General features: G+C 30.2%; 1 long non-coding RNA gene across 1 annotated transcript; it reads right to left on the bottom strand.

The window, feature by feature from the left end:
• Positions 1-324: 324 nt before the first annotated feature.
• LOC147907706 (uncharacterized) lies at positions 325-12,422 on the bottom strand. Its single transcript, XR_015546852.1, has 2 exons — positions 9,846-12,422; positions 325-9,547 (listed from the first exon to the last, which is right to left on the bottom strand). It is a non-coding gene; the product is annotated as an uncharacterized LOC147907706 (long non-coding RNA).
• Between the last annotated feature and the right edge of the window lie 2,113 nt (positions 12,423-14,535).

Genomic DNA, 14,535 nt, shown 5'->3' with positions numbered 1-14,535 from the left:
TTTTATTTACACTTTGAGATTTTACACGATAATCCAATGAACAATTTGTTTCATTTTTTTCATATTGAAAAGTTACAATAACAAAAAATCACTAAATATATATTGTAAGGAGGTTGCAAAGGATTAGCATTTTTAATCCTGATTAGGATTAAAAATGTTTAAAGGAAGGGAAATAAATCATAATAGCGGAAAGAAAAGAACATTCAGGAATATATAGAGAATCCTCAAAAACACAAACCTTCGAGAGACAATAATAATAGGACAAACACTCGAGGGAAATCTTAGTATACGAGGTCTGTCCCAAAAGTATCCGACCTACTTCCATTTTTCGGCGCTTGGCTTATTCTTCGTCATCCGGTTGGTGGCATCCTTCGAAGTAGTCCCCATTTGATTGAACAACACGCTCATATCGATGCTTCCACTTCCCAAAGCAGTCTTGAAAGTCAGTTATTGGAATCGTCTTTAGTGCATTCGTCGCATTGGTTTCAAGTCTTCTTGTCGTCGAATCGGTGTCCTTTAAGAGGCATTTTCAATCGAGGAAATAGCCAAAAGTCGCAGGGAGTTACGTCGAGACTGTACGGAGGCTGGCGAAGCTGTACAACACTGTGTTTTGTTAAATACTGCTGCACAAGGTTTAATGCATGCGCTGGAGCATTGTCGTTTCGGTCATTTTTAGCTACTTAAAAATCCGACGAACGTGAAAAAGACACTGTAAACAAATACACACTGCGTATGAACTATACGTCCTACTAGTGTCGGCGACCGATAAATTCGTAAGGTCCTACTGTTGACGTGCCTGCCTGGTAGAGGTCGCTAGAACACTTTGGCGCGAAGATATAAATGCAGGTCGGATACTTTTGGGACAGACTTCGTATGTCAGGTATAGTGGATGGACGGATAAGAGCGTGGAAAGGGGCCAGTGCACTGAACAGAACTATGTCATTAACACTTTATTCGCGTCTTGACGCCACGTTGATTCGAAATACAATGCTTGATACGGGAACGCTTCCCGACCATCCCGTTTGTACCTTTTCGCCTTAAGCTATGTATCAAGTGAACACCCAATCAGATGCTGTCCTCAAATCAGAGCCAATAATGCGTCGACTCTTATATTTACATGATTACGAGATGAATAAATCGCCAATAGAAGCGAAGGAGACTGGCAACTACCAACGCCATGTTCTAGTGTATATTGGCAGTGTATATCGAAACATGCCTCAACTAAATTATCACAGAGCGGGAAATTTAATTAAAATTAAACGCATACTACCGTTCGTCTCTTGTAATATATTGGGTCATTTAAAAAGTATCCGCGGTACTTTGTCACTAGATATATGACTATCAACACACATCTAGTGACAAAAAACCGCGGATACTTTTTAGATGATCCAATATTATAATTTCTATTCACCGCGTCTTGAAGTTAATTTCAAAAATTCAAAAGTAAAACTATTAATTAGAAGTAATTTTGTGACTTCCAAAAGGCATTTTTCTGTAAAAGCTTTTAGGAAAGACCTTGCATGCACACATGCCTCCATCACATCGTGATACGTCCTCGCATGTGTGTTCCCACCACGTTGTGAAGGCAACATGATGTTTTTTGTATGCACGACGTGATTATCACATGTGAGGACAATGTGAGCCCTCACAAATTGTTATCTGGGCTGTGCAGACGTTGGACCCTCCTGCACTAGATACTATTTTAAATCTTATATACTGTAATGCAGGAAAGATTATTATTCATTATCGTGTGGGTGCAAAAGATTTGGGTTGAAATATTCTGACCTTTGCGGACACTGCCAAGAAACCGAATGCCTCAATGGTTACGAAATAGAGGAGGAAATATGAGACGCCAAATAACAGACGCCAATTTATAATAGAAGACGTATCCGAAGATGCGTACATGTTAATTAAATTCATATTGTCAAATTATATCTAATTTGAATTATTTTTAATCATTTCCACTTTACTCTTACTTAATATGTTATTAATATAATTAAAATCACATATACATTTAATAAAATATCTATATATAGCAACATATAATTATGGATAACAATTAATATACCAATAAATGGATCTTTTTTCATAATTGTTCTAAATCAATTGTCCGTAAATCAAAATGTCTTTAAAAAATGATATCTCCGTAACTATCATACGTACATTCAATAAAAAATTTTATAAATAATTAAATACTCTTTTGATTTTTTTGTTATATGCATTTTGTACGTAAGTACAATCAAATTTGAGATATTCGCAAAGCCAGAACATATTTACGTAACATTAAAAAATAAGGGATTCTTTAAAAAATCTCGGAAACTATTGAGCGTGTATGAGGTTCATTAAGAAACGAAATTGTGGGGAACTTGTCAGCTTTATTTTCGAACTGAACATTAATTTCCGTACAACAAACAGTTTCTAAGATATTTGTAAAAAATCAATTTTATGCGATATTTTTTCAAGATGACGCAACCGATCATGTCCTCATACATGGATAGTTTGTTGTTATGTTACGTTAAAAAGAATACTATTACAAATCTATATACAAAAATTCAGCTTTGCAGCAATTTTTTCCTTTTTATCGCCAAAAATCATTTAATTTTTCTGGGCTAGTAAACTTTTCCGAAACTACACACAGAAAATTCCAAGAAAAGCAATTATTTATTTTATTTTTCTTCTTTTCAGTAATGATTACTTTCAATAAAGAATATTTTCTCTCTCTAGTCTTAAAATGTATTCATTCCATGTTTTAGAAATACTCAATATCATGTACTCTCTCAAAATAAGAATTTATTCTCTTTTGAAGTATATTATAAAATTTGATCTAAGAAAAAGTCAGATTTGATTAATTTGAATATTTAATAATATATTGATGTAAGAAAATTTATTTGGTCAGAAAAATTTGGTATATTTCTTTCAATTCTATACAACAAATTTAGGAAAAGCGAAACTAATTTAGAAACAAGAAATTTTTTTCTTGTTTGAAGTAATTCATATTTTCAATTTTAATAAATATTTATTTTGGGATCAAATTGTGCAAGTTAATTGTGTTTTTTCATATAATATTTATCTTAATTATTTTGAATTAATAAATATCAGCATTTCGTTTCCATATAACCTCATCAAATAATAATATGAAACTATCATCATGAAATTAAGAATGGTTACAGTAGGAAATATACCGTTGGCAATGACTCGATCACAAGCATGGTGATTAGCTCAGCATAAATGTATTAGGTCTTTCCATTCTAGAGATCGTAGGTTCAAATCTTGCCGGCAATGCAATGCGTTTTTCAATAATTACTTGTAGTTAATAAGACAGAATATGAGTATACGAAACAGTAAAAATATAAATTAAACTGGAAAAATAAAAAGCAATAATAATAAAAAAATTATTTTTTTTGTTAAGATATAATCATAATTTTCTTATTACAAGTAAATATGATATTTGATTCAAGCAAAGAAAGAATTCTTTTTAAGTAAATTGAATTTTTTATTTAATTTAATATTTTTGATTGAGAAGTATTAAATTTTCTACAATACAGAATATATTTTAAATAAATCGAATGTTTGTGATGAACTTATAATAGATTTGCGGAATATATGAATTTTTGAAATACTTGGAAGAAAAGTCATTATTACTTGCGTACAGTATATATTCTGCGTGTATTATTATGCCACAGCATTGTATGTGATGTTTGACAATATTTCATGATTTTACTTTTTTTTTCTTTCTGCAAAAATAAAATAATGTAAACTATAATAAAAAGAAGAGCATAACCACAATACAAGATATTTTTTGTGATTTAATAATACAAGATATTCTTTGTGATATTTAATTTAGTAAATTATTTATAAATGTAATTACATATTAAATATCATAAAGAATATCTTATGCTGTGGTTTTATGCTCTTCTTTTTATTAATTTTAACTACGTTTGTTATAATTATATAAATTATAATAGTATTGTCATTTGTCATGTGTAATCGGAAGCGTAGTCTCTTAAAATTACGTTACAGATTTCTTACAAAAATTTCTCCTTTTGATGAGATTTTCTCAGTCCTATTGCCCGTGGCCGAGCGTGGTGACTTCTCTCATATGCCTGTGGTGCGCACGCTGGTTCTACACAGTCATATGGGACCTACAGTTTAACGTCGATGATTTATTAAAGAAGTGATCTTGGCAAAGATGTTCTCAGTGGTTTGTCATTGCCTTCCGAGAAGAGCTACGAGAATTCGAAAACATTTTTCGGTTCTGCCTGAGATCGAACCCGAGATCTTTGGCATAGCAGTTTCGTGTGCTGCCTGCTACGCCACGCTCACACTCATGAATCATTAAGATTTCTTAATAAGATTCTTTTCTCTAAGATTTGTTCTGAAACTCCTTGTATATTTATATACCTTACGTTTTATATTTTTATTAATATAATTTTGTTAAGTTTTTTCGAAAAACGTAAATTAATTTTCATTTATCTGTTTTTCAGTGCGTGGCAATGGAAATACATCCTATGTACTTAATGATACCAGCCACCCTGATGTGTTCATTTTCATTTCGCTTGCCGGTCGGCACACCACCGAACGCAATTGTAACAATCGCAGGACATATCCCTACAAATTGGTTAATTGCTGCAGGCTGTGCACCTTCAATTTATAGTTGGCTAGTAGAAATCATTTTCTTCCCTACATGGGGTGTTTTCGTTTACGGAATTAAAGATTTTCCTGATTGGGCCAAACATCCAATGGAAAATAACACAGATGTATTTCGTTAATTAATTGAAAGCAATAATTTCAGTTATGGAGCAGATTAAATCTTAGCTTTCTGTATTTAGTTTCTTTTTACAAAATTTGACTCACTATTAAACTCAAATATGGAAAATTAACATTTTGAATTTGTTTATACTTAAACTACATCGTTTTTAATTTTTTTCAAGCATTACGTTACTTTAAGGGAGTATATTAATATAGTAGGGAGTATACTATTGTACTTTACAAATATATGTACGAGAATAATATTGTAAAGAGTATTGTGATATCTTTCTGAAATAAAATTTAATATAACTTAAATAAAATAAATATATAAAGAAAACTTTTATGCCTAAATTACATTCCATAAACATAAAATAGATACGAAATATTTTTCTTACACTGAAAAAGTACTTGTGTGAAATTACATGATTATGCTAGTTTATTTTTCGACCCATATTACAGTTCACATAAAAAATTATAGATTATATTAATTTTACTTGCAATATGTATTTTCAGAGTTCCATATTGAATATGATATTTCACATTCAAAATTTTATCTCGCGCTAAAATCATGCACACAGTATAATTTTGGTATGTTAAATTCTATGTATATGACTCTGTATAGAAATATATAATTTTCGTTTTTATGATTATCTCGAATATGGTTTTATACGAGTATATTAATTTTTATACGTTATATTAAAGATTAATAGAAATCAAGTTCAAATATAAAGAAAAATTTTTTTTTCATTTTTAACATATATTGCTTTTTTATTATTCTTATATAGAATTAATTTATAGTTTCAAATACAATTTATTAAATATGCATCGCATATTTCACAATTTTTGAAAATGCATAGATGGTATCGACGGAATTCGAACCTTTACGACTTCTGGAGTAGTAACTAAACACGGAGCTACAATCGCACACTGAAAAAAGTATTTATTAAAAATGTATTAATGGTTATACTTATGAGTCTTTTCCGATCTTACCAGCATAATAATGTAATATTGCAATCAACATGAAAAATTACAGATTATATTAATTATATTTTGGCATTCTACATAGAATTTTATTGAACATGAAATTTTACATACAAAATGTATAGGTAATCAGATCTATGCCGCTTTACCCATTATTTTCTCGGCGCGTTGAATTTACAGATTCTAATTAATTACAATAATCACACAATAAGTTTAAAAATCTATTTTTTCTGAAATTCTGCACGAAATTGTTTTTTCCATTTATATTATACGTTGTGAAAATCTCGCTTAAATTTAAAACTACAAATTATTTTTATATACAAATAGTATTTTTATATATATTTTTTTACCATTTTTTTACCAGAACATAACATTTAATAGCGCCTCGCGCGCACTATTAAACTTTCCGACTTATAAACTTTTATAAGTTTTAAAATATAAATTAAAATTTAACTTTCCAAAAACTCTACGAATTATAAATTTCAATAAGGCTAACAAATAATGGCAAAGAGTCACGTAGGTACTCAAATAATTATATATTTATATATTACAATATATTATAAATTCCAGACGTTTCGGTTCTCACGGAACCATCTTCAACGGACAATAAACAACTTACAAATTCAATCAATCTTCTAAATTCCTACTCGTACAATGCAGTCTTGTCTTATTCGTTAGATTACAATTTTTTTGTGATTCCTCCCTTAATATCTTTGCTATTATATAGCGAATCCTAATGATTACTTATGGAATTATTTGTTCAGTAGCTCGCCATGACGCTAATATACCAATACTCAATTACCAACACTTATTATAACCAGCCATTTTTATTTTCAAGTATTTCGAAACATTTTTGAATTACATTTTAGCATTTAATTACACCTACTTCCTCATTTTTCTTAAACTTAAGCATATTATCACATTAATATATATATTTTTGAGTGTGTTATTTGTTATTTAACATTTTATTTGACTGTATATTTTGAATTATGCAAATTTAAACAATAGCATGGCATTTTGCTAATATGGCCTTCTATGAATATTAATTACTCACGACCTCTTTTTTGAGATTTTCATATCAAAATAATTATTTCATAATCGATTGTAACTCTGTTAATCTACTGTTAATCTATAGTTTATATTACGTGTAATATTTTTAGTACTAAGATTTTTACTGAGCAGCTTATATGTAGAAGTTGTGTAAATGTATATACATTTATTTGCATATATTTTTAAATGTTTTATTTTTTGTTAATTTTGTACCAAATATTGTTTTCTAAACAAAACTAATATTTTAAGGTTATTTTTATGGAAGGTCACATTACTACCCATTTTTTCTTCGAGTCATTATGCAATGTCGTCACATTTTTATTAATAATATCCATAGTGGAATTAAAAAGGTGAACCAAGGTGATGTCTGCGCAGTAGGTTGAAAGTAATTATTTATCAGCTAATCAAATTTTGAGCTAATTTGCAAAGATGCACATAACTCGTTCACATTGCAAATAAGCTCAATTTCTGATTGGTCGAGATCTCAGATCATGTGACGAGTCCTCCGCCATTATACGCGTTCACCTTTCTAATTCCACCATGATAATATCTTAAGTAATCAATATTTTGTAACTTTGAGTTCGGAATTGATTCAACAAAATTTTAACGAATGTAATTGTCAAGCTTTAAACTTAAATATTGATTATTAACAAAGTTATTGTGTAAAATATAACTGGGTGCCATAATACCACCTTCTCTTCTATTAGTATTCTTTTAATATTACAAGATATGGTTTTGAAATTTGTATGAAATAAAAAAGTTAATCCTAAGCACACACAGTATTAGCTTTATTAATATTCATTTGACAAAAAATTGTTGTACTAAATTAAAAAATAAAATCCAAGTGATATTATCTTTGGATGAACTGAAAGGAAAGATTATATTCGATAAAGATCTTTATTGGAATTTGTTTATTAAAATTATGACTAAAATATTGTGAAAGTTAGAAGGTGCTAACAGTTAAATTACAATTCAAGAATACGATAGCACTAAATCTTTAATTCATTGTCATTTAATTAAACATTTAAGATTATAATAACATGAGTAATGAAAATATATGTCTTAATTTTATAATTATATAATGAAATTATAACAAAAGACATTAATATTGTATATAACATATATTGATGTATCTTCTTGTACGTTTTAATAATAAATAAATTTTTATCACATTAGAATATTACATTTTTAAGATTATTTTTAAGATCATTCAAATTCCGTTCAAATATATAATATATATATATTTGAAAATAATATCATATTTTCTATCACATCTCTTTTCCTTTTTTTTTATTTTTTTCAGATCATTCCTTTTCTATTTCTTCGTCTTTTCCTTTCTTTTCGAATCTTTCTTTTTTTATAAGGCCTTTCCTTTTCATGAAGATCACTAATAACTGAAAATAAAATATAATTCCAAGATATTAACAACACATTAAATATAAATCAATTTAGAATAAATGAAGGGTTAGAGCCGGTTATGTAACAAAAAATTTTTTAATTTAACACACGAAAATAAAAATAGTTACATACGTTTCGACACCAATCGGGTCATTCTCAATGTTACAGTAAATATAATTATAAAATTATCGGAAATCTATGTAGTACAACAGTATTCTTCATGTTCTATATTAAAGTTGCCAGTTAATAATTTAATAAACAATCTCATCGTTGTAAATTCTCGGCAGTAAAACCATAATAATCTTATTAGATAAAAAGTCGAGAGTATATAAAAAAAGAAAAACGCAAAAGGATGCACATTGTGGCTACAAATGTTGCAAGTTAATAACTTAAATAGACCAACTCATCATTGAAAATTCACGGCAATAAAATAGTAATAATCTAAAAGTAACCAATAACAAAAGAGAATTAATGCTGAATGCGTAAAATTAACAATTTTATATATAAATATAAAAATGTATCTTATTTAATAGTATGTTGAGTATATAAATAAAAATGAACGCAAAAAAGTTGTGATCCACGTAACAGACAGTAGTTATTACTTGTGGAGCTTTATTATTACTTATTATAAATATAAATATTTTGCTCCATATATATTATATCTTCTTTCATACTTCTTTTCTTTAATTTTTTTCTTTCCTTCTTTTCTTTCAGTTCTTCTTCTTTTCTTTTTTTCTTTAGGATGAATTACCAATATAAAGAAAATAATTGTTTAAAAAAAGAAATATGTATGCAAAATTGAGTACATAAGAACAATATTCTCAAGCGCCATTTTTATATTAAATACGGAGAGTACAAGAGAGAGTACATAAAAATATTAAAATAATATAAAATAAAAATAAATAAATTATAAGTAAAGAAACTCGTACAACTCTCTCTCTCTCTCTCTCTCTCTCTCTCTCTCTCTCTCTCTCTCTAACTTATTTACTTTTCGCTTATTTTCTTTTCACTAAAAATATAAAAAAATATATGTACCTATATAAAAAAGTATACAAATTTTATTATGATTTTTCTTTCTTTTCTTCTTTTTTTATATTTTTCTCTCGTTCTTTGTCTCTCTATTTTTCGATCTCTCTCTTTTCTAAATTTTGTCTTTCGTCTCTCTTCTCTCGTGTAACATCTCTCGTCTTTAATCTTTCTGATCTCGTCTCATCTCTCTCTGACTATCTCATCTCTCTTTCGTTTTATCTCTGGTCTCCTTTCGTTCTCACTGTCGTCTCTATCTCTTTCGTTTTCTTCTTGTTTCACTCTCGTCTCGCATCTCTTTCCAGTGTCTTGTCTTGTCTCTGTCATCTCTTTCTTGTTATTACTAAAAAATAAATAATTTATAAGATATATTATATAAAAAATGTACCAAAATGAATCATAAAATATCTCAAATTATTAATTAATATTGACAAATATTGAAAATTGCAATCAAAGATCAGATTTTGTCGAAATTGTGCTACTTTTAATGTGATTTTCAACATGTTGCCAGATCAGTTTTTCTATCTCTAAATAAAATTACTTGGTTTTTAGTACAGGTTGCATTTTAACGACATTGATGACATGTAACTTTCAGGATATTCTAGTAAAAGTATACAGATTGGAATATTTTAGAAACATACTTTAAAGAAAGAAGATTATATTATCTTCTAAATCCTGATGTTCGAAGTGCATCTGAAAAATGGTTTTCACAGATTCGGTGTACGTGAGACATGGAAATTTCTAGAAAAATTTCAAACGTTTTTAGAAGTTTCCAAAAAACAAACTTGACAATCACCTCTAGTTAATAAAGTCAAAAAATATAATCAAAGCCATATGTCGTACATACATAAAAAACCAACTGCTAAAACGGCAATCAAATTCGGATCGGTCAGAGCGCACGCGTGCTCGCGTGATGCGTAACATACTGACATCCCAATTAGAATTCCAAAATTTGGCGGGCGCGCATGGCAATAGCGTACCGCTTGGCCATCACAATCGAGAATTGCCAATCGCTGCCCGAATGGGGTCACCTCAATTTTTATAATTTTTCGAGAATCTCATAGGCGATTGAAAAAAGAAATCTTTGTTTCACAAAATAGATAAAAGGCCGAATCGAGCAGATCCTTCTTCTTCGCCTTTTTGATCAAAGTTGACGCTCTTTTGATCAAAGTGCAATCGCTTTTAAGACGCTCCGCCAAGAAAACCACCGCGTTCGACTTGTAATCGATTACAAAGATTCGTTAATCGAATTTTAGCTCAAAATGCCTTCTCGTTCAAATTCTCTCTCTATCGCTCTCGCTTTGTCTCGCTCTCGAATACCTGGCCTTTTCTTTTTAGGCCTTTTCTTTCAATAAATCTGAAAATAAAATACAGCTCAAAGAATCAATTCTTTTATTATTATAAAGAATTCTTTCATAATTATAAAGAATGAAAAGAATAAATTAATAGAGATTGTAAAACTTATCTGATATGATATTGAAGAGAAACTTTTAACACTTTGGAAAGAGATATCTTTTACACTATATTAACCTCAATGTACAACCTCAATTGTCAATCACATTTACTAAAGTTAAAATCTCGACGATGACAGCCGCTCACGAAGTAAGCAGCTGTCATTACAAGAGTACCAATCAGCATCGCGGAAAAGCGACAACGATAAGCTTTGAGGGATGAGAGCAATCGATTTAACATCTTCTTTTTTAGATAGGAATAAGACCTGTTTTTTCTAAAAAAGAAGACATTACATTGATAGTCTAATAAATCGAAATATTGTTGCCTCTTTTCGGCAATGCCAATTGGTTCTTTCGCTGCGTTTATTTCATAAGCTATCACCGCGGAGATCGCGCATTTGATGGTTATATGTATCGAAAATTAAGTGTAATCGATTAATAAATATTATAAAAAAGTAATAGTGTAATGATAGCATTGTAAAATGTACAAATTGTTGAATATTTCTTCCGTTCTTCTTTGATTCCGTTCTTACGTTGATGACTTCTTTTTTCCCTTAGACGTAAAATTAAGATTGTTTCAGATAAGTTTAACTTTTAATATTAACCATTAATTTTAATCATTAATTGATATTTTATTATAAAGAATTGATACTTTGTGTTGTATTTTATTTGCAGTTTTCCTTTCATATTATTATAACTGTTGTAATGCGAGCCTAAAAATGAACTCGAAATTATAGACTTATACGAACAGTTTATGGTTCTTTTAGTTTCTAGTTACTTCGTGTTTTTGGGATTAATGTCCCTTATCCTTTAAGGGGATGCTGGAGCGAAGGCCGAAGTTAATCAAGATCGATATTAGAGGTTTTCATTTCCAATGTATAAGATACTTACGCCCTCTGAGTTAATATGATCATGCAGGAAATTCGATCGATTAATTATCGATATTTTTATTCCGTTAGCTCCGGAGCTATTTCCTACATTACCATCTTAACAGGGACGTGTATTAGGGTCGGTTCCACAAATGTAAGATTTATTTTGGAAAATTTTCCAATTTTAGAATTGAGAAAAAAATAAACAAAATTGAAGTTAATCTTATATTTGTAGAATCGGACCTTAGAAATACAATTGTATTATATACACATGCAGTGTAGGCCGTGTTCCAATATATATCACAGTATTAAAAATCTATAATATACGAGTCCATTATAAAAGTAACGCGCATTTTCTGGGAAAAATAGATTTATTGATGGTAGCGGTACAAATGCTCAAAATTCTTCAAAATACTCTCCCCCTGAATCAATACACTTGCGGAGACGTGTCTGCCACGCTGGAAGGCACGCGGAAACTCCTCGACGGGAATGTCTCTAGGAACGTTGTAACATGCTTTTGGATGTTTTCCACGGACTCCCAATGCTTTCCTTTCAGCTCTCTCTTCAGACGGGGAAACAAAAAAAAGTCGCACGGAGCCAAGTCGGGACTGTAAGGGGGCTGGGGGACCACCGGAGTGTTGCTCCGGGCTAGGTAGTTGGCAACGATGAAGGCTATGTGGCTGGGGACATTGTCATGGTGGAGCGAATCGCTCCATCGCGCCGTGTTACAAAGTCGAAAAACACACTTCACGCGAAGGCACGTCTTTCCACTCAGACTGCTCGGAGCAAACTGGTGACCGGCTGCCTTGGAAGGGCAGACCCCCCCACCACATTTCCTGACCATTTTACCTCGCTGCGATGGATATTCGCGTCACAATAAAATCATGCACATTACTTTCATAATGGAGCCTGTACATAATGTAATCCTTTTTCATGAATATTCATATGTATATATATATATATATATATATATATATATATAATGAGTATATCTGTACACATAAAATGAGAATTTATCAGAGAATTCGTAATTTGATTATCTTTTTAAGATGTTACGTCTGATCATCTGCATTTGATTCTCATTAGCTTTAATTTATGTTAGTTGTATGTATATTCTGATATTGAAAATATAAAAGCATATATTACTAATATCTGTATATTTGACCATAAAAAAATATTTCTTTTTATTTTTTCAACATAGAAAAAAGATCTCCTTTTTGTTACACGTAACAAAAAGAGATGAAGTAGCTACACACGTACGTGAATTAGAAATATATTTTATATTTTGTAATGTGAGTACATCATAATGCACATAAAATATAATTCTATTATTCACTAATGTGTCTATATTATATCTGCATGAAAAGCTAAGTATGAGCTAAGTATGATACAACTTCTATCCCTCTTTTATAGGCCTTCTACATACAATAAACCATTAGTTACAAATCAGAAGTCAGAAGCTAAAAATTCATCAATCACAGTCAATTTTTCTGACTTCTTATTTATGGCTGATTTATGGCTTATAATTGTAAAAGGCCCATAAAACATAATAAAAAGAGATGGAATAGCTACATACGTATGTGCAATGTATTTACGTACTGACAATACATGTTACATCCTAAGTTAAAATGGTATTAAAAATAAAGGAAAAGTGCTATTACATTATATGTATATACATGTATTTCAAATACATGGTTACATCCGAAGATATATCTAAGTCACAGTCAGAATGTATTTAGTAAAAATATACTTATTGTAATTTGCTGTTAGTCAACGTACACATTGACTTATAAGTGTATACATTTGCTAAAACATTTTGCTTTGAATATGATATACTTATATACATTTTATAAACGTACAGCATCGTACGAAAATTATGATGTGACTATTGACTGTATAATATATGTTATATATATGTATAACGTATATATTATATAGGGTGTCCAAAAAGACCCCGGATTTAGGAACTGAACATAAAGGTAACTATAACTATAATCGTAAAGAAATGTGAATTATACTTGTATTGGCATGCATAGTACGCCAAAATATAATATGTTGACCTATGATTCACGTTCTTTTCTATGATTGAATTACGGCCATTCTTGTGCTATAAGGCCATTACATAACGTTTTTAGAAAAAACGTTTCAGATAAAAGTTATAATATATTTCAAAGAAGTTGTTTACTGATATTCAGTCTTTTTTTTCCTTCATTAGTTTCTTTGTTTCCATCATGTCAAGCAATCAGTTTTTGATTCCATCATGACAATACTATTCACATTTCTTTAATTGCTGACGCAAAATTCTACAAGTTGATTCCATAATTGTATTTCACCAAATTTGATCATCGAATGCCTCTGCCAGTAAATTAAAAATAGTCAGTCCACGATGAAGGCCTCTGACATTTGTCTATAACTAGCCAAAGCACGATTTACGGCTGTGGCATTTTGTTATAGCTAGCCAGCTCACGATTAATGCCTCTGACAGTAAATTAAAAATAGTCAGCCCCCGATGAACGCCTCTGACATTGGATCTAATTAAACAAAGCGCAAATTATTGTTATAACTATATCACTTGTATGATAAATAAAAGTGATATTTTCACGAATGACATAAAGATGCTAACCTTTTCCATGCTGGCTTTATAGGGTGCATTCCAACAAGAAACACACATCACAATAAGCAATTTTGACCTTCTAGAGTGCCTTCTAATAAGAGACACAGTGTGACGGTACATCATTACAATCTTGTTCGCCAATACAAGAATGAGATACTGTATTGTACTGAGTCGCTTGTTAGAAAGTACCCATAACCTTCTCTTACCAAAGGCAGACAATATTTTGCTACTACATTTTTTTCTATTTTGTGGACACAAAACATTATATAAATACACACACACACACACACACGCGCGCACACACACACACACACACACACACATATATATGGTTGTGTGTAAAACACTACTAAACTACACTGAATTGACACTTCTGTTGCGCGGCAACGATACTGTG

The sequence above is a fragment of the Acromyrmex echinatior genome, chromosome 12 (assembly GCF_024713525.1).
Source record: "Acromyrmex echinatior isolate Ae372 chromosome 12, ASM2471352v2, whole genome shotgun sequence".
Lineage (NCBI taxonomy): Eukaryota > Metazoa > Arthropoda > Insecta > Hymenoptera > Formicidae > Acromyrmex > Acromyrmex echinatior.
The sequence above is the reverse complement of the archived record's forward strand: the minus strand, read 5'-3'. Positions and strand labels throughout refer to the sequence as shown.